This window comes from Lithobates pipiens, unplaced genomic scaffold (assembly GCF_037356315.1).
Source record: "Lithobates pipiens isolate NorthernLeopardFrog02 unplaced genomic scaffold, aLitPip1_a1.2 Scaffold_10, whole genome shotgun sequence".
NCBI lineage: Eukaryota > Metazoa > Chordata > Amphibia > Anura > Ranidae > Lithobates > Lithobates pipiens.
Window position 1 is genome coordinate 163,576,710 of NW_027507686.1, and position 24,234 is coordinate 163,600,943.

General features: G+C 41.9%; 1 long non-coding RNA gene across 1 annotated transcript; it reads left to right on the forward strand.

Moving 5' to 3' along the window:
* Positions 1–212: 212 nt before the first annotated feature.
* LOC143935247 (uncharacterized) lies at positions 213–23,578 on the forward strand. Its single transcript, XR_013263481.1, has 2 exons — positions 213–407; positions 12,544–23,578. It is a non-coding gene; the product is annotated as an uncharacterized LOC143935247 (long non-coding RNA).
* Positions 23,579–24,234: the final 656 nt, after the last annotated feature.

Genomic DNA, 24,234 nt, shown 5'->3' on the forward strand with positions numbered 1-24,234 from the left:
GCTCAGATCGAGATTAATCAGGTTCCACCTCTGGGTGGGGTGATGAGTGGTACACTCCTCAAAGTAAGACGTGCAGAAATGAACGCGCCGCTCCCCGACCAACGGGCTGGGCGTGGCTTCAGGAGGTGTGATACGCCCTTCTTTAGATCGATTGGCTACTTATGGAAAGAAGGGGGGCTAGCGAGGTGGAAGGCTAAAATCTTATTGGCTGAACTGCCTGAGACCCGAGAAGGGCGGATGAAGCTGTTGCGGGTGACAGGTGTTGTGGGCAGGGCTGATCCAGCTGCAAGTTACAGGCTCATTGATGTATCTGAACCAAGGAAACTTTCAGCTTTAATTCTGCTCTTCTATGTGGATCATTGGGATGAGATGACAGGCCCCATCGGGGTGAGCAGATTAAGGGAAAGGTGAGGAAGTGCTAACAATATTTTCCATTGATCATTTTATCATGTTGGTAATACTGCTGAGATCTTATAGATGCCCATAGATACAGAATATGTCTCATTGGCCATGGAAATTCCTGAACTTCATTGGTCTCCTATATGATCGCCTATATGGGTGTATCTACTATGTTTGTTACACAAAAAAAAAAAAAAATTATATATAATTTAAATTTAGATCAACATTATTATTTATATGTTGAAATATGGCCATTGTAATTCTAGTGTGTGTGTCTCCATGTCTAATTCCTGAACTTCCTTGACCTCCTAGTATAGGGATCTATCTATAATCTGTCATTTTATTTTATATAGTTAACATTTTGAGGTGTGTGTGTGTGTGTGTGTGTGTGTGTGTGTGTGTGTGTGTGTGTGTGTGTGTGTGTATGTACCAAAAAAAAAAAAGTAGATTTGTCTTCTATAGGATGACAATGATCACTATCCTATAGAATCTGGATTGCATTTCATTATCTGTGCCTTGTCTAGCTTCCATCTCGTCTTGTAGGAATTCTTAGAAACTTCATTGCACTGTCTATTGGGTCTGTTAAACTTGTAGATGAAGTTTAGTGGGGTGAGTGGAGAGTATACATAGTTTAGGGCTGACATGTCTATAATAAATCCATATGATGCCCCTCCCCCGCAGAGGAATGCAGGAGTCCATTCTGCGACATCGGCTCTGGAAAATGAAGCCTGGGCAGAAAGAAAGATTAATGTCGGTGTGTGAATCCAAATGACACCTAAACCCAGTCACTAGAACCACATTTACGCGTTAGAATATGAATGTCATTACAAAAGTTAATTTATTTTTTTATTTGCCGCTTTTGATAATCCCTTCAGTTCTCGCCTGTACGTCGCCCATGGGTCAGAGCAATTTCTGCTGTGGGCCTGTTTCTTCAGCTATAACTTTAGCTGGCTATACACTGAGTGATTGTTTGTGTGTCTTTCCACTCATAGTGCTGATGGACGAATCTGTATTCTGACAGCTGTCAAAATACCCAAATAGCTGCATCTGATTGGATGTGGTCACTGTTAGATATATAGAGCGAGCGAGATAGATATAGATATATATATATATATATATATATATATATATATATAATCTATATCTCTCTCTAATTTAATTCTATCCCTTTTCAAGCTTGGTCTGACAACCTACCATTAAAAATGATAGGGGGGGGGGGAGGAATCTGCTGGGATGTAATAGTTGAGGGGAAGATGTTAATTTAAACCTTATTAGTGTTAAAAGGTTAAAGACAGACTATTTTTATCTTGATGCATTAACATAAAAAGCCTTCTGTGTGTAGCAGCCTCCCTAATACTTCCCTGAGCCCTGTCTCAATCCAGCAATGCTGCACGAGAGACTCGGCTGTCCAGGACTTTCCCTCCTGACTGGCTAAGACAGCAGCACTGTGCCGTTGCTTGCCGTGTGAGCACTCGACAGGAGGGAGTGGCCAGGTGTGACGGTGGGGGACTCATGAAAAGGAGGATTTGGGCTGATCTGTGCAAAACCCCTGCACCAAGCAGGTAAGTATAAAATGTTTGTTATTTTTAACAAAAAGACTTTAGTATACCTTTAACTAGAAATACATTTTATAAAAAAAAAAATGTATGTATGTATGTATGAAATTTTCTAACCTCCATATGCAAAACCAAAGTCGTCCCTTAAACAGCATACAATACAAAAGTAACAATGTTGGATTTGTATCTCTCTATCCAGAATCTTAATGCCGTTTATAAACACTGTCCAGTAGGTCCAATTTTGAAAGTGTCTCTGACAGTTGGAATTGCTGGCAAATGAGAAGGTGCCCGTGTCCCTTGATTAAGGTGTGTGTGTAACACACCCAAGGTCCACAGCTTCTTATAATAACTATCAAACTTTCTGTGCTGCAGCTGCACCCACCCCCCCCCCTTCTTTTTTTTTTTTTTTTTTTTTTTTCTTACCTGAACCCGAGTTTATGTGAAATCTGCAAATCGCATCTGAGAGATATTAAATCTCAAATGTAGTATAGTGGTGACAGCTGTCTCCCAGTTGTGCTCCTGCATTGTCAGTCTGTCACCCACACACCTGGCTGAGACTCCAAGGCTCTGTGCCAACACACGTTGTGCAGGCATGGTCCACTGTTGTCACTCTCGGGAAGCCGATCCTGAGCAATGATGTGCACATAGACTAGAAGTGGTTGAAAGAAGCTGCAGGAGAGGCTGAGATAGGTGAAAGCATTTTGTGGGGGGGGGGGGGGGGGCGGAAATTGTTTGCACAGTTCTTTAGCAAACTAAATATTCAGTTAGGCTTTGGATTAGGGCTGAAACAACTAATCGATTATGAAAATGGTAATCGATTAATCGGCCAGTAACATAATGGGGTTAAAAACTAAAATGAGTCCTTTATAGTAGAAGAGCAAATAATCGCTACTGTAAATATTACTTTCACTGTTCTACAGTAAAAAAATGAACCCCTTACAGTAGTGATTATCTGCTTTTTTTTTATTTTTTTTTTTTTTTTTTTTTTTTCTACTATAAAGGGCTAATTTTTTTTTTTTTTTTTTTTTTTTTTTTTTTTTTTTAATCTTTTTCATTTACATGGTTTCCTATGGGACACCTTCACATCTGAAAGGGTCAGGGACTTTTAACGCAAAATGGTGCTTTATTGGTTCAATATACTTCAATGGAGAAGCTGCAGAAAAGGATGTAATGTGTTTTTTCTACAATTTGTGTTTTTTTAATCTGCCCAAAGGCAAAAATGCAAATTGCCGTAAAATCACTTGCGCAAAAATCAAAACGCACTGCAGAAACAGATCAAAAGCAAAAACTGCATAGGTGTGTACCGAGCCTTATGCTGGCCACACAGATCAGTTTTCAGATGAGAATATTCAGGTGAAAAATCTTTGTACATTCGCCGAATGAGAGAATTTTGTTTGAAATTTTCACTTGTTTTTAACATTCTGTTTTTAAAATGAATGTAATTTCTGAACGAAAACCACAAACACCGTCTGAAAATTCTTTTGACTAAAGTTTTCTATTTCCAAATTTTCCTGTCCCTGTGATTGAAAATGAACGTCAATTTGACCCATTTTTTTTTTTTTTATAAAGGTTATTGGCCGATTATTGTTTCGATTAATCGGATAACGAATTGATTATGAAAATAATCATTAGTTGCAGCCCTACTTTGGATCCAATATAAAACTTGTTCTATACAGACTTCCTGTTAATGGAGTTTTGGTGCACCGATCTAGTATAGTCCGATGCTTCCTAGAGTGCTCATGTTTACTGTCTGTGTATTTCCTTCAAAAGAACATTCCTTTTAGCACTCTACATACAGTTAGTAGAAAACGGATTAACTGACAGCATGGTTTAAATCCCTGAGATTTGTGTATTGCTTATGTTGCCTGTCCAGATGTCCCACCCATAGAAGCTTCTTCACATTTTGCATGCAGATTAGCTACGACTTCAAGTGGAATTCTGTACTAGACACGCAATCAGTTAATCTCTGGAGATATACATGTTACACCCAATGCAAACATCTGTTATTATTATTATTATTTTCTGGCACAGATTTAAGATTACATTTTTCAGTAGGCAGGATGATTTCCAAACCAATATGGATTTTTATTGTTCGGTGCCAATTCGGGATATATTAAATTTGATTTCTGATAAATCAGATGTTGAAATGACCATATCGTCTCTGTGCCCTATTTCAGTATTTGGTCGATGCCAAAGCGGTAGAATTGCCCCCTGGCAATTTTCTTATATTTCAGGGACTGAGGTATCTGCATACCTTCTGTGGACAGTATAGGGCAGGGATGTGCAATTATGACCCCCAGCTGTTGCAGAACTACAAGTCGCATGATGCATAACGAGACTGACAGCCACAAGCATGACGTGCAGATGCATGATGGGACTTGTAGTTCTGCAATACCTGGAGGTCCACTAATTGCATATCCCTGGTATAGGGGTTCCTATTGTATGTATTGGGCATTTTTAAGGAGGAACTGAAACACTGGCGTGGTCAGAAGCACCCAACACTCCCAAGCAGACAGGAACCATGCCGGCAATTATGACTGGGGAGGTCTCGTTAAAGAGAAACATAGAAGAAGGCAGGGACTGACTATGTAAACAGAATGACTTTTGAGTGGACTGGTGTATTGGGGACTAGACTAGTGTTGTACTGGGACAAGCATGTACAGGGTGTTAAAAAGAAGCTTCAGTCCTTTCTGGAAAATTGAGTCCTCAGCTACAGAAATGTAGCTGCTATTAAAAATGACACTTACCTGTGCAAGGATTCCGCGCCATCCTCACCCGAGCCATTATTCACCGGTCTTCGTGTCCCCTTTGCCAGCGTGTTAACTGTGGGCAGCTGGCTGTAACTCCTTGTGGCTTGCAGCTAACTTCCACCCTTCTGCACTTTGTGAATGGTCTGCAACTCTTCCAAGAGTTAAGGGGTCAGAAAACTGTGTGTGTGTGTGTGTGTGTGTGTGTGTAAAAAAATGTTAGGCTGCTTTACTAAGGAGGTGATGCATGTTTTCGCCAATACATTTTTATTTAGCTTTGTGACTGGGGTAAAGCTCTGACCACTGCCAGAATTCCTCAACTCTCCCTGCTTCCAGGCTTCAGAACTCTTTTGCCAGTTCTATGGATTGCTTTAGCGTTGGGGGTCAGCAACCAGTAGATTGTGGTCTGGTCCTTTTGAACCACCATTCCAGAGCATCAGAGTACAATGCTGTCAGGGAACAAGCCAGAGGATAGTTATCTGCAGACCTGGCACAGTAGCCAATTCCCAATATGGCCATATACATATTACAAATGTACGTTTGCCATGGGAAACACATGTGTATGTTGGCACACACAATGCACGTCAGGCCTTTTAAAAGGAGGACTCTGACACATGGACACTGCTGACTGGTCTTCAGCTTTCTGTTTCTTGTGTTTGCTGCGGTTTCTGATCACCTGCTACTTACCCGGCTTGCCATTAGATACTTCTTGTCTCGCTGCCAGCTCTGACCTCTGATTGCCCATGGATCTTCTCTTGTCTACCATCTTGTGTATGACCCCGGCTTGCCTAACCATGATTCTAATACCTGATCTATTGATCACTGGCTTCCTGACCTCTGCTACTGTCCCTGACTACGCCTTCTGCTGTGATCCGCCTTGGTGCCTACCTGCTGTACCAAGCCTGCCTTAACTATCTACAGTACTCGCTTGTCCCGACTTGCATCACTTACCTATTGTATCCAGCCTGCTTCACTTGCCATTGCAGTCTGCACCACCTACAGCTCTCCTGGGTCCTACTGCACACCTCATCTGGGCTTCACCTGCAGAGAGACTTCTACATCACCATCTCTCATCTGTGGCACAGCTTGCAACCCCTGCATATTTGGGCTGTGTGTCCCCTGTTACCACCTTCAAGGGCACCGAGCACTTGGCCCTCTCAGCAATTCAGCTTCAGGACCAGGTATATGAAAAATGCAGAGGGGCTACTTGTAAAAGTTGGAGCTGTATAAGCCAATGGGGGGGTTATTTACGAAAGGCAAATCCACATTGCACTTTCAAGTGCAGTTGCGGTACATCTGAGGGGGACATGCAAAGAAAATAAACAGCATTTTAGCTTGCACATGATTGGATGATAAAATCAGCAGAGCTTCCCCTCATTTCAGATGAATGAATAATTTGTATAGCGCTCAAAGCAAACTGAATTGCATCAAGGCGCTTCAGATCTACAGGGACTGCACTTCCAAGTGTACTTGTAGTGCAAAGTGGACTTGCCTTTCATAACCCCCAATGTCTCCTCTGTAGTGCTGTGTATGTAGTCTATGTACAGTGATACAAACTGCACTTCTCCTCTTTCCTGCCGCTGGCACCACTCTGGAGACCGCTAGCCAGGATAAGAGATTTTCAGGTCAGTGTGAGGCAATAAACTGGGTGTAATGGTAAAGTGATACAAGTGTGTTTGACAGGTGGTTGGTGAGGAGGCGATATATTTACCCCCTGATTTAAACCCACGATCGCCGTGCAATGCACGTGAATACTACACAGTAGTACGTCAGTTAGAGGTTTTAAATCGGATGTGAGGAGGCAATGGTGATCTTTGGCTTCTCCCATGTTGTTCAGGTAGATCTCCAACCCCTGCTTTAGAGGGACAAGCGGAAACTCTGTTATACATGGTCTGGTTGGAATATAGACTTTGAAGGAAATAGTTGCGTGTGTACGGCTACTGTACCATTCTCCAATTATAGTACTTTATAGAAGTAGAGATTGCATTTAGCAAATATATTTAAACAAATTGACTAGAAGTATTGTTTACAGTCAGTATATTATTTGGGAACCCCTATAATGCAGCAAATACGATTCTGAATCACTAGAGGGATTGCCTTTGGAATGGAGTGTAGAGCCCGGGGACTCCTTAATGGTTATGCAGTGGAGCACCCTCTGGAATGCTGCTGCTGACTATAAACCATGTTTTGTATCCTTAAAGGGGTTGTAAAGGTAAATGTTTTTTCACCTTAATGCATTCTATGCATTAAGGTGAAAAAACATCTGACACTGCCTGCCCCCCCCCGTTTTACTTACCTCACCCCTCGAAAATCCCGCTCGCCCCCGACGTCCTTTCCACCGTTCAGCCCGGCCGCTGATTGGCTGAAGTGGATGGATGGAAAGCAGCGCAGCCATTGGCTCGTGCTGCTGTCAATCACATCCACTGACGTGGGGGGCGGGGCCATGTGATACAGCGAGCGGCTATAGCCGCCGGCTGTATCACGGGAACGCACCCGCAGATGCTTCTCACCATGCGAGGGAGCTCGCATGAACGTGAGAAGCACCTGCGGGAGGAAGCAGAGACATCCGCCGAGGGACCCCAGAAGCACAGGTTCGGGGCCACTCTGTGCAAAACGAGCTGCACAGTGGAGGTAAGTATAACATGTTTGTTATTTAAAAAAAAAAAAAAAAATTCACTTTACAATCCCTTTAAAGACACTTGTTGCCAAGTTAAAAAAACAAAAAAACTTTATTCACCTGTCCCACTTCCCCATCCTCCTCCTGATCTTTGCTCTGTTTAAGAGCTGCAATATCTTCACATCCAACACTTCGCCTACTGCATGCCAGGGAGAAAACATCGCTTGATCAAGCAGTGGTGTGTGTATTCTATTGTAAAGATTGGATAGATAGATAGAGATATATATATATAATTTTTTTTTTATTCATTTTAAATGCAATAATGCAAAATTATTTATTTTTCTTCTGCTTATTGTGTAAGCAAATCTCACCATGTAGAAATTTTTTTTTTTTTTTTAGTACCAACACGGAGTAATGTAGATCTGCTTTGCCGATGTCTGACTGGTTATAGCTGGCTGTCAGGTTATCCAGTTAGTCACCGACTATCGGAATGTGGTCATATCTTTCTGTTTCAGATGATAAATGGGCATCTTTAAATGCATTCAGCTCAAATAGATTCAGTGACCCAGTTCAGATGGGTTCTTGTTCTTTTATTGGTGTCAGGAGTGCTGCCATGTTCTTTTAATATGGCAAATGTATATAGATCGTTTTGGGTAACAAATGATTATGATGCATAATTAAATCAGCCCTTTTTCCAAGCTCTATTAAATATGGTGACTGGTAGAATTTCAAACAAGTTATTGACCCCCCCCCCCCCCCCCAGTCAGAGGGTCAAATTGACATATATTTTGTTTTTGACTGCAGGTTGGGATGGCCAATGCATTTTATTTTGATAGATTTGCACGATCGCAATCATCTGCTAAAGTAAAGCAGTACCATATCACAAATGTCCTGGTCATGAAGGAGGTAATACTTACTTCTAGAGGGCAAGTGGTAAAAGGTCAGTCTTGCTGTCCCGACTCTGCTATGGCCTTCATTGAGCGGCCTTTTGACAAGTCTCCTGGCCAAGTTCTGCTTCTGCGCATGCATGCTGTAATTCCCATTCAATCCTGTGGGAAAGCTGCCCACCATAAGGACTTGGACCCTTTTCACACACAAAAAAATGGCTCCTGAAAACTGCCTCTCATGCCTCTCCAGTGTGAAAGCCTAAGTGCTTTTACACTGAGTAGGTATGTTTGCGGGACAGGAACAAGGTCTGCAAGCAGCATCTTTAAGGCAGTGTAAAGCCTCATACACACGATTGGACTTTGTACAAACTTTCCTGTGGATTTTTGTACAAAGGGCGTCGGCCGAAAACTTGTATTACATACACACGGAAGGACTTTTCAGCCAACTTTCACCAAATCACATGGTTTTTCTGCTCTTTACCGCCACCTTTGGTTAACTCTTGTATTGTCTGATCTTTTGCATTGGTTCTGAGCATGTGTTTGTACTTCGTACAAAAGTCCTATGTTTTTTTTTTTTTTTTTTTTGTACACACAATCAGACTTTTGTTGCCAGAAAGTTTGTCCTTTCGCACAGCCAACAAAAGTCCAATGAAAACCGAATAAGTCTGTCGGATGTTGCTCCAAAACAGCTAATTTGCATGTTGTCAAAGTCTGATCGTGTGTATGGGTCTTAAGAGTGCTTTATACAGTGCTCCTATGCCGCCCCTGGCCATTAGAATGAATGGGCAATGCCTGTAAAGTGCTTCAGAAGTGATGCAACACGGGAGCTTTTAACCCGTTTGGCCGCTAGCGGGGGTTAAAAATGCCCTGCTAGGGGCTAAAAAGAGCTGCTAAAGCTAGCGGCCCTTTACCGTTAACGGACCCACTGCCCTGTGTAAAAGAGGCCTTGAAGATGCCTTTTTTTTTTTTTTCCATAGGCATGAATGATGTATATATAGAGATGGCTAGCTATAGCAGAAATGAACTTGGGACCTCTGTAAAGTGTGTAGTGGTGGGATGAGGCACAACATTAGACCTGGCTATCCTTAAAGTGCATCTCTAGGCCAAAACTTTATACGTTTTTTTTTTTTTTTTTTTTTTTTTTGTGGTGAAGGGTTAGGTGCTCTGTCAAGTTATTGCGGTCTGTCTACATTTGGGCGTTTTACCACTTTGTGTGTATTGGTGAACACTGTCACCGAAAAGAGGAAAGTCAATGTTTTTAGAGTTCTGCTCAGAACAAGAGGTTAGGGGAACTTTCCAATGGGGAAATCTGTTTTCAGGAACAATTTTATTTTATTTTTTTCTAAGAGGGGAATTCCCCTCACTTTGGGAGATTTCCTTTAACTGCCTGTTATATCTCTGGGGCAAGGAGTGAAGGGAAGTTTACCAAGCACACGACAAAATTAATAATCTGGCAGATGGTTTAACCTTTCCCTACATTATCTAAAACCTGAAGTGTGTGTGTGTGTGTGTGTGTGTGTGTGTGTGTGTGTGTGTGTGTGTGTGGTTTTTTTTTTCACCCACTCGCATAAATTCAGCACTTTGAATGGGAGAAGACTACAGATACAAATCCTCCTATAGGAGTTGTTTAACCTCTGTGCATTGCCTGAGGATAGTCCCTTTTCTTGGGTATATGTAAGGGTTTAAAACCACTTAAAGTGGAGGGCCACCCCCAAAAAAAAAAAAAAAAAATGCATAAATAAAAAATGTCACTTACCTGAAACTTTATTGCTAGGCAGTCTTCCTAATCTGCCGCTTCCTCCTCTTCGGTGAGCGACCCCCGTTGCCTTCTGGAGTGTGTGTGTGTGTGTGTGTGTGTGTGTGTCTCTCAGTCACATAAAACAATGGGGCCATTCACAAAGCGTAGGAAACGGGCAGTGAAGCCGCAAGGCTCCACTGCCTGTTTCCCTTTGTTAGAATGGAGGCGCCGGCAGCCAATCCGATGGACGGGGCGGCCGACATCGCGGGATCGTTGGACAGGTAAGTGTCTTTTATAAAAAGTCAGCAGCTACAGTGTTTGTAGCTGCTGACTTATTGGCTGGAACGCCCCCCTTTAAGTTCTTGGATCGGCACACCTTTTTATGAAGAGTCCAGCTCTCCTATTTTATGTGAAGAGCATGCAGTAGGTGATGTTACATAATACAATTGACCCAGTAGGCTGATGTTTAAGAACATAATGCTATTTTCTCAATTTCTAAAATTATTGGGCCAATGAGACATTCTAGTTTCTCAATGGTAAAACACTACGCCTTGCGCCCATACCACCCTCCACCCCCTCCTTTTTTTTTTTTTTTTTTTTTTTTTTTTTTTTCCTTAAGTGTCTATACATGACTAATCCCTTGAATAAGGATAATTGTCTAGTGTAGTGATGGTGAACCTTGGCACCCCAGATGTTTTGGAACTACATTTCCCATGATGCTTATGCACTCTGCAGTTGAGCATCATGGGAAATGTAGTTCCAAAACATCTGCGGTACCAAGGCTCGCCATCACTGGTCTAGTGTGTTGTATGCAGAGATGCCTATTTAAAAAGATTTGGCTCAAGTCACAGGAATTTAGAAGACTGTGCTTTTTGGTAAGATCAACCTGTATTCTCTGTAATTGCAGAAAATCCTCCATGCCTTCTAGTGCACCTGTGCCCTGACTAAGGACTTTCTAGTATTTACTTATATTTTAACGAGCAGTAAAAAGCTGTAAAACAAGCCATGCCTGACCTCTCCTATCTGATTGTCATTCAGGGTTTGGTTTTTATAGTCCATTTCCAACAGCTCACATTCGCACGAATATAGCATGTGTGCAAAATCGTGCAGGTTTGCGTACCTTCAAGAAACGCATGACAAATGCATTTTGCTGTTCTATTAATTGTTAATGGCACTCCAAACAAGCCAAGCAATATGGAGGACTTGAAAACGTCTTTTATTTTTTTTATTTTTTTGTCTTTACATCAAAGGACTAGCAAAATGCCAGGTTTCTGCTGCAATTGAAGATTAATTGCTCCACAATGCCTATAGCTACAGGTGTGAATAAGGACTTGTTTTAAAGTGCCTTTTGATACATATTCAAAATATGTAGATACTTTAGTGTGCAAAGAACAGTAATAAAGGAAACGCATCTAGGGTCTGGTAAAATGTATTAATAACAATAATACTTTTTTTTTTTTTTTTTTTTTTTTTTTTCTTGGGTTCTGCTATCCTTTTTAAGGCTGGCACTGCAAATGTCTATGTGCTTACCCCACTCTTTCCTTCATAGTCTTAAAGATGCCTGGTTGATCCAGGTGTGCATGGTTATTAAAGTGGTTGTAAACCCCCCCCCCCCCCCCCCCTACAACTTTGTCCCATGTAAATCAGCATAAAAAAACCCTAATGAACACTGCTTGTAGATATCTCCTTACTTGCTGTAATCCTTTTTGTTCTTTAGAATTACATCACTGAGTATGCCCAGATCTCCCCTGCTTTACGGCACACTTTGTGTACTTTTATCTATTATCAGGACTTCCTACGGCACAACACTGAAATCCCAGGAGACTGTATAATCACTAGAAGCTTCCTCCTACACACCATGTGACATCACATGCAGTGTAAACCAGGGCATCAGACAGCATTACTTCAGCCTATCAGCTGAAGCTGATAAGACTGACACAGGCAAATGCTAGATAATCGGCACAAGTAAATACTATTAAATAAAACACGTCAGCTATGAACAGAGAAGCAGGGTTCCACAGAAACGTTGGATTGAGAAGGAGGGTTGGTTAACAGTACAGGAAGTGCTCAATGCAAGGGTGCAAATACACTCGACTGTGGACTCAGAAAACAATACTTAAGATGGCGCTGCCTAACCCCTGGCAACGTGTGTGTTTGTTTTTTTTTTGTTTTTTTTTGTTTTTTTTTAGTTTCTTTAAATGGTAAGTAATATGCGATTTGGGCTGAATTACAGTGGCTATAGTCTGAAAATGACTTATTATAATGGACTAAATGAAAAGAAGCATCAGAAAGGGAGAGTTTACTTCTCTTTAAATTGTAACTTTTTTTTTTTTTTTTTTCCATAGCCTATTAAATTAGTTTTTATAAACAGTTGTCTGTATATGCCTAGTAGACATGACATTTGTAAATGTCTTGGTCCCATCTATACAGTAGCAGTTCCTTTCTTTTGCAGTGATATACTTTACACAGGAAGGGAGGAAACATGTACAGAGTTTTTACATTCTAGAGTGGAAAGGGGTTTTTCTGTATAGAAACATAAATTGTGTAATGGTTACTTCACAGGATGTGCAATATTTTATTATGTCTGCTTCTGTTGCAGGACAATGTGGCAACCAATGAAGCTGACGTTTGCTATGAAGACCTGAGAGTATTTCTCATCTACAGTCCTGAGAAGATCCTCCAGATGCAGGTGAGCCACTGACTAACGCACATTGCGCTGCTCTGTAAATTCCACTGTGCGTGTGACAGCGGCTAACCAGCTTCTTGGAATGACTCTGTCTTCTGCTCAAGTGATTCCAACGAATGTATGGAGAAGCATGGCTCAAACCTTTTTTTATTTTTCTTCTTCAAAAAACGTTTTATTTTTATTTTTTTTCCCTCTCCATATATTCAGATAACACTTCATTAACGCTCTATATGGATACGATGTAAAATGTCTAGTAGTTTGGTTTCAAGCCTTGTAGGGAAAAAAAAGCCTGCATGTGACTGACTGCATCCACCCTGGAATCCCGGCTCATGTTATCCATCCCTCCCATGCGGCTATTGGGGTAAGGTGCAGCCAGACTTCCATCTTGGAGTCAGATCGGCCGATAAGCAGCTTGTAAGTGGGGTGTGCACTTGGGTGGGTGTGAAGAGGTTTCTCATTCACGCTGGAGCATCGAATCCTGCTAAACACACAAGTGTATTAAAGTGGTTGTAAACCCTTTACAACCACTTTTTACTACAGGCAAGCCTATAAATGGGCTTACCTGTAGCTACACGGGATATCGCCTAAACCCGCATTGTTTGTTTGAGATCGCTGTATTTACATGTGCCGATGTCATCGGCACATGCGCACTGGAGCAAACTGAAGCAACGGCACATAAGTGCTTCGGTTTTACTGTGCTGTTACCAGCGGCTCCCGTGCATGCTGTGATTGGTCGGAGCCGTGATACGTGGACGTAACCCCCTCCCCAGGGAGTTGCTGGAGCAGTGAACAAGGACCGCTGTGGGGGCTTCAATCTCAGGTAAGTAATTCATAATGAGCTAGTATGCTTTGCATACTAGCTCATTATGCCTTTGTCTTGCAGGTGCTTTTTTGGAATTCTTTTAAAGGGTTTACAACTTCTTTAGCCACTTGCTTACTGGGGCCTTATACGCCCTTCCTGACCAGGCCAACTTTCAGTGCTGTTACACTTTGCATGACAATTGCGCAGTCATGCAACCCTGTACCCAAACAAAATCTTTATTTATCACACACATGGAGCTTTCTTTTGGTAGTATTTAATTGTGTGTGTGTGTGTGTGTGTGTGTGTGTGTGTGTGTGTGGGGGTTTTGCTAAAACCAAAATTTTGAAGATAGACTGCACTGATAGGACTGATGTCCCTGTAACAGAAGCCAGTTCCCGTCTTTGTTCCATTCTCAGTGTGAGGAGATAAAAAAAAAAGGCAATAACCAGCTTCTGTTTACTTCTGTGATCAGCTGTCATTGACTGACAGCTAATCACATGGTAATGGGGCACTTTGATTTGGCCCTTTTTAACCTGTTCTGTGATCAGCCGAGTCCAAAGGACTCGATCATGTAGTGTGCTGCAGGGGATGGACGAGTAGCGTGATCACGGGATGACGTCTATTGACGCCCTCCCAGCACTGGAAGCCCACGCTGTAGCTGTCTTTTGGCTATAGTGTGGGCGGAAAGTGGTTAATTAACTTTTCTACCTTTTTATAGCTTTAATGGGCTTGTTTGGATTTTATATCAACTCTCTAATTTTGAATAACTTTGCAAAATATAAATGTATACAGATTTTTCACTGGTTTGAAATGTATTTATTTATCCACTTTTTATGGCTAGAGCAACATTTTTCACTTTGAATAAAAATTGCACATGTCCAGTGACTAGGTTTAGATTAATGAAGTTTCTTTGAACATGGGGACATGTTTATGAAGAACCAGCAAGGGACCCTCATGGGAAGATATGAGATGCATTTATTTTTTTTGGCATGTGTTTGGGGAATGTTGGACGGAAGTGTGCATGACCAGCTTTATTCTGGGTGCACACTGGTGATTTTTGTTATCGTCAAATCGGTCATTGAATAATCGCTAATATCAGCCTAATGCTCCAAATTTGGGTTATTGATCACTACTAGATTCAGCTTCATACCTATTGATTACTCATGGTAATGAGCGATGATCCCTAGTAAAAATCCTATATTCCAAGCCTCAGACTACCTATTTATGGACGTTATTTGAAAAACAGCTGTTTGCATCAATCTGCATGATTTTCTTGACGCCTACAGCAGCAGATGGGTATGTGAGCTCTATGATCGAGCCCATATTGGCCTAGACTCAGCTGCTGAGTTTACCTGTGCATTTCTCCTTATGCATACTGACATCCTTCTGCATTAGTTGGTAGTCATGCAGAACTCTTGACTTTCAAAGTTACTGAGCCAACACTAGTATGAAACAAGTGATATCACAGCTTAGACATGATTGAAGTTTAAAAAAAAAAAAAAAACGAACTACAGGGAATTTAGCTTTTTCAGAAGGTCAGCAATGGTATTGCACGAACAGGTTTCATTTGACAGGTGCCTAACTACCTTTTCAGTCTTTTCTACAACAAGTAGGTTGGATTCACACCTATGCAGTTTTGGTGCTTTTTGCAAGGAGCTGGTGCCTGCTTGGTTAGTATGGAGTAGCACATTACATTTTTCATAAGCTTCTTGTAAACTTCAGATTGTTAACCAGTCCAGAAGGAAACATTCATCCACAGTCTGAGTGCCCTAAGTAGTAAAACAAAATTAGGATGACCTAAAGTGTTGGAGCTTTAGGTTCCACTTAATATATAACCTCTTGCCTGTACACATATATGAAGCCTTTACTGGTGTGTGTGTGTTGGGAGCGTGCTGCATAACACAGAGATGGGGCTCTTGGCTAGAGCCCTGGGTCTTATACTAACGATCAGGAACCGGGTGTCCCAGTTTGTAATCACCTGATGGGCTATCGCAAGGATCTGGCACTGATCCAGATTCTGGGGTTTTTCTTTCTTTTGGTCTGTTGTAAGTAGGATAAAAAGAAAAAAGCAATGTGCGCTATTAGCGATACATGCAAAAAATGGCATGTGCATATTTGGTGTGGGAGCAGGAGAAAGTATTTTGGGTTCTTTGGTATATTACAGTAATGGCAACACCATTACAGCTAACTTTAAAAAAAAAAAAAAAAAAAATTGTGGGACAGTTTTTTTACTTATTAATACTAAACCAAAATGAGGAGATCCCACCAAAGGAAAGCCCAATATGTCCTGGGGAGAAGAAAACATACTTACTGTATCCAGGTGGATTAAAAGTTTATGTATAGTAATTGTGTGATATGTACAGATTTACTAACGCATATCAAAACTGTGTTCAGGTGTTAGAATCTTTTACCATGAAGGGGTTAAACTCTGATGTGTTTTGAAACCATGATACTCCGTGAAGGATTTTTCAGTGTTGAAGCACAAATTACTTTTCAGCCAAATGAGCATCCTGAAGTGTAAAAAAGGTTCTGTAAAAGCTCCTCCTTTATATGATTAAAGTATTTGCATTTCCCATAGGAACCAGTTTATTCTTAGTGTATTCAAGAAGATCTGAATGATTGCCTAGAAAGACTGCAAATTTGAAGTGACTTTGAACTCAAAGTGAAGATTTACTATGTTATATGGAAAATCTAGAACTCTTGTTTGCACCAAGGCACTACTTGGCCCTTTTTGCCTGGGTGTAGCAAGACGTCTGCTGCTGGCTTACTGCGGCAGGGTGTACCAAAATGGGCGTCAGGATGTCTAAACGCTGACGTCGACACGAGCGTCACTTCTGTTGTTCTGCCCACTGACTCCCAGTTGTGCCGGGTCGCCTAATCTGATGAAACACCGCCTCTCCCTGGTATTGGATCAGGCAGTGGGAGCATTTCGGCGAGTACAAATGCTCGGTCTCGATACCGATACTAGTATCGGGACAACCCTAAATTTTTTTTATTTTTTTTCTCCCCCGCACACAAAACTATATGGGCTAGGTGTAACAAGATGTCCGCTGCTGCCATACTGTGGCCGAGTGCAGGATGTACCAAGATGGGCATCGGGATTTTCAAGCACTGACTGTGTAACAGCAACACAGAGCGTCGCTTCCATTACTGCATGTGACGGCTCAGGTCTCCGATCCTGATGGGTGATGCAGCTGCACTCTGCATCCGTGTCAGCTTACCTGCTTGAGGACTCGCTCTCCGCTTCGCCCACTGACTCCACCTGCTGACTTCCTGTTTCACATCGCCTCTCTCCCATCCCAGGTATTGGCTAAGGCAGCCTTTCTCAAACTTTTTAACACACTGAGGAACCCTTGAAATAGTTCTCTGGTCTCGGGGAACCCCTTCTAAAAATTAGAAATCTACAACTCGTGATACATTGATGTGATGGTCAGTGGGAAGAATTGCCTCCTTACAGATAGCAAAAAAGATCAATGGTGTGAGTGGCAACTTATCTGAGAGGCAAAAATTGCCCAATGCTGAAGGAACCCCTAGCAACCTCCTGGAGGAACCCTAGGGTTCCATGGAATCCTGGTCGAGAATCACTGGGCTAAGGCATCGGGAGCATTTGTGCGAGTACTCGCGCAAATGCTCGGTATGGGTCCTGATACCAATACTAGTATTGGTATCGGCACAACCCTAGTTGGAATACTGCCCTGCGGCCCAGTTCCCTGAAGGAAGGAGATCATGCTCTGCTTCAGTATGTCACAGTACATTTTGGCATTCATAGTTCCTTCAATGAACTGTAGCTCCCCAGTCCTGGCAGCACTCCTGCAACCCCAGAGCATGACCCTCCCACCACCATGCTTGACTGTAGGCAAGACACACTTGTCTTTGTTCTCCTCACCTGGTTTCTGCCACACACACTTGACACCATCTGAACCAAATAAGTTTATATTGGTCTCATCAGACCATAGGACATGGTTCCAGTAATCCATGTCCTTTAGTCTATTGTCTTCAGCAAACTTTGTGGTCTTTCCTGTGCATCATCTTTAGAAGAGTCTTCCTTCTGGGAGGACAGCCATGCAGACCAATTTGATGCAGTGTGCGGCGTATGCAGCAATGCTGGCAGCACCCATAGGTCTATTTCCCAAAGTTGATATGATGCTAAGCACGTGCACTCTCCTTTTTAAAGTGGTTGTAAACCCTTACAAACCCCTTTGACCTACAGGTAAGCCTAGATTAAGGCTTACCTGTAGGTCCAAGAAATATCTCCCAAACCTATACAGTTTAGCAGATATTTGCCCGAAGACGGGCATCGCTTTCTACGACGCATGCCCCGCAGACAGCGGTGCACTGAGCGGGGTATCGCCGATGACGAAGATGGCGCGCGTCTCAGCTCCCGTGCGCCTCAGCTCCCGTGCGCATGCGCAGGAGTGACGTCATCGCTGCTCCGGCGAATCGCAGCACCGGAGCCGCGAGACCCACCAAGAAGATGGGCGCTCGGAACTACAGGGGACAGCGGTGACTTCGCTGGCTTCTGTGTCAGGTAAGTGACACATAATGGACTACTATGCAATGCATAGTAGTCCATTATGCTTTGCCTTTGCAGGGAATGAAAGAGGAAGTAAACTCATCAGGGTTTACTTCCTCTTTAAAATGCTGTATGGTCTTGGCCACTGTGCTGGAGCTCAGTTTCAGGGTCTGGCAATCTTCTTAAAGCCTAGGCCATCTGTAGAGCAACAATTCTTTTTTCAGATCCTTAGAGTTCATTGCCCAATTTGGACATTTTCACTTAGGGGTGTACTCACTTTTGTTGCCAGCGGTTTAGAAATTAATGGCTATGTGTTGAGTTATTTTGGGGGGACAGCAAATTGACAGTTATACAAGCTGTACACTCACTACTTTACATTGTAGCAAAGTGTCATTTCTTCAGTGTTGTCACATAAAAAGATATAATAAAATATTTACAAAAATGTGAGGAGTGTATTGGTACATAGTTAATAACAATCACCCATCTAAAAAAATTGCATGGTTTAAAATATATAAAAATATACATTTTATACAGAATCTTACATAAAATTGCCCAACGTATTATTGTTAACAAGGTCGCAAAAGAACTAGAACTTCTTCCTCCCCCGACCCCCCCCCCCCTTCAAGGGCCCAAGCTAAGGATTATCCAGAAAGCAATTGATATCCAAATCTACGTTTAGTCCTCTGGGGGAAAAAAAAGAGTATCAATTTCATAGACCCAATGGGTTTCCATTTTAGAAACCTCCCTCTTTCTATTGCTTCCTCTCCTGTGTGGGTTGACTAAACTAGCATCCCTTTGATGGATTTTCTGAAATCTGCTGATTTCTGAAATTATACTTTTTGAAGCCTCTTTTTATGTTGAATAGATGGTCGCCTGGTGACCACCATGCAACACGTTACCCAAATAAAATGTATTTCCCACAAATATAGCTTTCTTTTGGTGTTATTTGTTAATCTGTGTTTTTTTGTTTTTTGCGCTATGAAAAAAGACTACCATTTTGGGGGAAAAAAATATATATTTTTAACTTGCTGCTATGAAACCCTTTCAATAATAAAAAAAAAAAATCGAAATTCTTCATAAATTTAGACCCATATGTATTCTGTTACACACTTTCTTTTTGGTAAAAAAAAAAAAAATTTATTGATTGGGTTTGCGCAGAAGTTATTTGGGATACTTCTATTTATTTACGAGTAATGGCGGCAATCAGCCATTTCTAGCAGGACTGCGAAATTGTGGTGTACTTTTTGGGGACCAGTGACACTAACGCAGTGATCAGTACTAAAAATGTCACTGTGCTAATGACAATGGCTGGGAAGGGCTTAACATCAGTGCGATTAATGGGTTACCTGCACCTAACCAGTGTTAAACTATACAGCTCAGTGGAGGCCTGTCCATTGGGGGTGCCTGGGCACTGCACCCTCTCTCCAGGCCACCCCCTATGTATAGCAATGTATGCATAGCATGAATCTTATCGGTGGCAGCTGCGACCACCCCCTATTTATGCGTCCGGCCTCTTTCAGGGCATCGGCGCATGAATTACAGAGGCCAGGGTTTGGATTTTTTTTTTTTTTTTTTTTTTTTTTTTAGCACCCGATTTAGAGCTAGAGTTTGTGGCATACTGTTTGCTGCTCCACCAAAAAAAATTTCCACTGGCCGCCACTGATACTGTTAGGTACTTTTACTAGGGAAAGATTCTATCCCTTCCCTCCTGTCAGATCTGTGCCTCTGCCCAACGTTTGGCGGGTGCAGGTGGACATTGGGTACTGTACACCCTCTGATCAGGTTCCACATGCGTTCCCCCCTACCTGGAAGTGTCAGATCACACATATGTACGTGATCTGGTGCACAGGTACTGCCCTGTAACAGCAAAACTGCTATAGGGAGGACCTGAAGTAGTTAAAGACACAATTTTAACATGTCAGGTTGCTTTAACTGACATATGTAGACTGAAGTTCAACCCTCTCTAGATGGAATAAATATAAAAGTAAAAAATATTACCTTGCATCTTTCTTTTTTATTTTTTTTCCCTGCACCGCGTTGGCATTTTGCTCACTGTAGGAGCTACACACCAGGTACCAGCTCTTTATTTTAGCTGAGAATTATTGGCAAGGCAAGGGGAGCAGAAAGACAGGATATATCACATGCTCTGGGTAGTTTGAAAATAAGTATGTATGTATATACATTTTTCTTCTTTTTTTTTTTTTTATTGGTGCATGCAAAGTGTCTTCAACTGGTTTGTTAAATTGTGTGTGAATATGAGGACTGACCTCAAACTATTAATTGCGTGGCTTACTCTGGCTTCAGTACTAACTAACTAACCCAGAGCAAGCATGCGCCATAGGAATTCAATTTGCTGTTGGAGATTAACATTCAGGCCCAATCTCCATGTCTCTTCTCTAGTACATTTTATAGGGTTTCCTATAGTTCTTTTCAGTAAAATCATATGTTAGTGATCATCTTGGCAGGAAACCAAGCATACAGTCTCTTCTTCTGTTTTCAGTTTCTATATAGTTGGTTGTTACATATAATTCAGTAAAATGTTTAACAAAATACCAATCCTAATTGTACAGGAGGACACAGACTGGATATTCATAGAACCTGGGTTAGGGGCCGACACCTTCAGGTGAAAAGATCTAGAGTTGTTTTCAGGCCATTCTAGACCTTGGGTCACACTGCATAATCACATTCCTGTTGGTGTGTTTTTGTAGCAAGTTTATGCTTTTGATGTCATTTCATGCTTCCTTCAAATGTATTTTGGCCAATAACTAGCAATATCTGCTGTGACAACATTTTTTTTTCTAGGAGGAAGAGACTGGATGTTGTGCACTAAACTGCACCAAAACCACTTGTGCATATCTTATGTACTCCCATTGAAGTCTATAGGACCAAAAGAAGCACTTTTTCAAAAATCTCATTGCACCGTGTTGCATTGATGTAAATGTGCTCCATAAAGAATAGTGTGATTTCTATCGTGGTTTGCTGCACATTGACAAATAGACAACACATTTGCACTGTGTGAATGGGGGCTTACAACTTGGAAACCCCTGCTGGCTGTTTACATTAGAGCACTGGTAACCTGCTAAGATTTTGATGGAACAGAAAAGCAAAGTGCATGTAATGCAAAGTAATTTCTTTACAATGCCTATGGATATGGAGGTGAAGCCCTGTTTTAACCCCTGTAGACATCTAAGCAATTTGAATCACTCTTCTAGAAGCAGTTTAATGCTTGAGATGAGGATTCCTATTGTATTCCATGGAGCCTGTTCATAGCGGAGTTTCCTGTTGGTTAAAGCCAAAAAAAAAAAAAAAAAAAATGGGGACAAGCTTCTTTAGTCATAGTCAAGTGTTGCTTTCTTGCTTTTAATAACTAGCTTTCAATTGGTTAAAACAAAAACGCTTAAGCTTAAAAAGAATGTTTATACAAGCATGGCTCCCAACTGTCCCTGATTTGGAACAATGTCCTTCTGTCCTTCATTCTGGTCTGATCTATATAGTTGTTTATAAAATGCACTATTTAGCATTCAAAGTGTTTGCCAGTGCTAAACCTTTCATCCAATTTCTAAATTGCTGCATTTGTAAATGTCAATAGCAAGTATAAAGTAATAATGGTGGTAAAAAAACAAACATCTTTTGGGTTTATCTAACTTTTTCTGCATAATTCTCCTTTAAGGGGGCGTGGCAAGGGATGTGTCCTATGCCTACATACTTTTGCTAATCGGTGTCCCTCGCTTCTATCTCAAAAAAGTTGGGAGGTATGTACAAGCGTGCGAAGCTCAAGTGTGAACCTAGCCTGAACACTATTTTTCTACTTGTCCATATATGTAAATAATCTAATGTGCATAATATGGGCACAAATTCACTTTACAGCAGGGATTGGCCACCTGGGGGCCTCCAGATGTTCCCATGAGGCATTGCAAGGCTGGCAGTTACAATTACAGCCAGAGGCATGGAGGGCCCCAGGTTGTCTACCCCTGCTTTACAGGATATCAAACCAAGGACAATGAAAGTGGAGCTACAACCAGAGATTAAATTCTCTGTATGGTCCAGAACAAATCCTAAACATATTATTCTGAGGTTTCAAGCCCTTTGCTATTGATTTGGGCAAACCTGGTGATGTTGCCAGTAGCCAATTCTGGTGGCAGACCGATAATGCTATCTACCTGTCATTTACATTGAGAAAGCCTCAGCATTGTTAGCGGTTTCCCCTTCTTAGTCATTGTAGTTTTTAGGACACATCAAATCTTCTCTCTTCCCTTCTTGTACAACAGGCTCTGTGAAAATCTCTGCTCACAAAGAAAGACATGAAACTGAGGTTCCATGACTACATAAAGCATCAAAACAAAGGCATTTAATCAACAATTTTAAACTACTTTGTTGGGAAAATGACAAAGCATTGTTAGAAGTGCAATGGAGCTGTTGTACTGTTCCTTTCAAAATGTAACCTGTTCCCACCGGCTGTATGCATATATACAATATTACCAAAAGTACTGTGACGCCTGCCTGAACATGCATATGAATATTAATGGAATCCGAGTCTTAGTCCGTAGGGTTCAATATTGAGTTGGCCCATCCTTTGCAGCTATAACAGGTCCATAAAGACATGGATGAGCGAGTTTGGGGTGGAGGAACTTGACTGGCCTGTCCTGTCCTCAACCCGATAGAACACTTTTGGGATGAATTAGAGCAAAGACTGCGAGCCAGGCATTCTCGTTCAACATCAGTGCCTGACCTCACGTGGGCTTCTGGAAGAATAGTCAAGCATTCCCATAGACACACTCCTAAATGTTGTTGACAGCCTTCCTGGGAGAGTTGAAACTGTTATGCTGCATACACACGACCGGACTTTCTGGCAGAATAGGTCAGATGGAATTATTCCGTCGGATAGTCTGATCGTGTGTGGGATAGTCCGATTGTGTTTGTTTAAAAACTTAGAAACCTAGAAATAGAACATGTTTTCAGATATTTCCGACGCACTCAATTCCTATTGGGAAAACAGTTCATCTGTATGCTGGGCCAATAGACCAAATATGATGCAAGGGCAGCTATTGGCTATTGAACTTGCTTTTTTTTTTTAGTCCCGTCGTACGTCATCACGTTCGAAACGAATGGCCTTTAGTCCGTTCGTGTGTGGGCAAGTCCGTTCTTTCGGAAATCCGTCGAAAGTCCATCAGGAGGACCGTCTGACCTGTTCTGCCGGAAAGTCCAGTCATGTGTACGAGGCATTATAGCTGCAAAGGGTGTCCCAACTCTATATTGAACCCTACGGACTAAGACTGGGATGCCATTAAAGTTCATGTGCGTGTAAAGACAGATGTCCCAATACTTTTGGTAATATAGTGTATATGGCCATTGGGTGAGTGGGCTGCAATGCTGAGCAGCACTTCCTGATGATGGCTCTGTGATTGGCCGAAATGTGTCAAGGTTTTACTGCGTCATGGCGATACACTTCCGCCCATACAAAACACCCGGGAATCGAGCCGAATGACATGAGTAGTGTCTTCCATGAATGGGACGATTTACCCAATAATTGAATCACCTTCTAAACAGGCCGGGTGCCAGGACTATAGGCACTTTTAAATGTGAGTGGAAATATTTGAATGTCTTTTTACCAAATAAACTTGTTTGTAATGGCATTGCGCAATGAGGACCTTCTTTTGTCATTTCCATCAATCTATATGAGGTTTTTCTCTGCATGAGATGGTAGTCAACAGACTTCTACAGGGGTATCCCCACACGCTTAAGAGACCATACTAGAGATAGGTGGTCAACATCTAGGGGTGAGTGCACATCCATGTGGGGCACCGAGTCTGAGCACATCTGCACATAGATTCATTTAAGCATGAGCACTTTATATAATCACCTATTGGGATTATTTCAGATGTATATGTGTGTATAAGAACTTAATTAACACTAAGTGCAGCAAACTGTTTTTATGTTGTTTTTATAATGCTGAGCAGCTGCAATTATGTGGACATTGGGAACGGCTTTTCTGTGCTGAGAACGTGCTAACCGTGCACTTCAAGAACAGTAACTAGGATGTCACAGATTGCGCCCCCCCCCATGCATAAGTGTGTAGCCAAGTCCCAGGCCCCCTGAGGCCTAATGGTGACCTCCAGGGTTAGGGACAGCCGACATCTTTCTGTGGGTTACAAGGCATGGTGGATGTAATGCAAAGTAACTTGATGGGCACCAGAAACTTCTTGAATGCAAAGAGATTTATTGTCTCTAAAGCCCCATACACACTATCAGTTTTTCTGATGAGTTTTTCCTTCAGGTTTACCAAAACCAT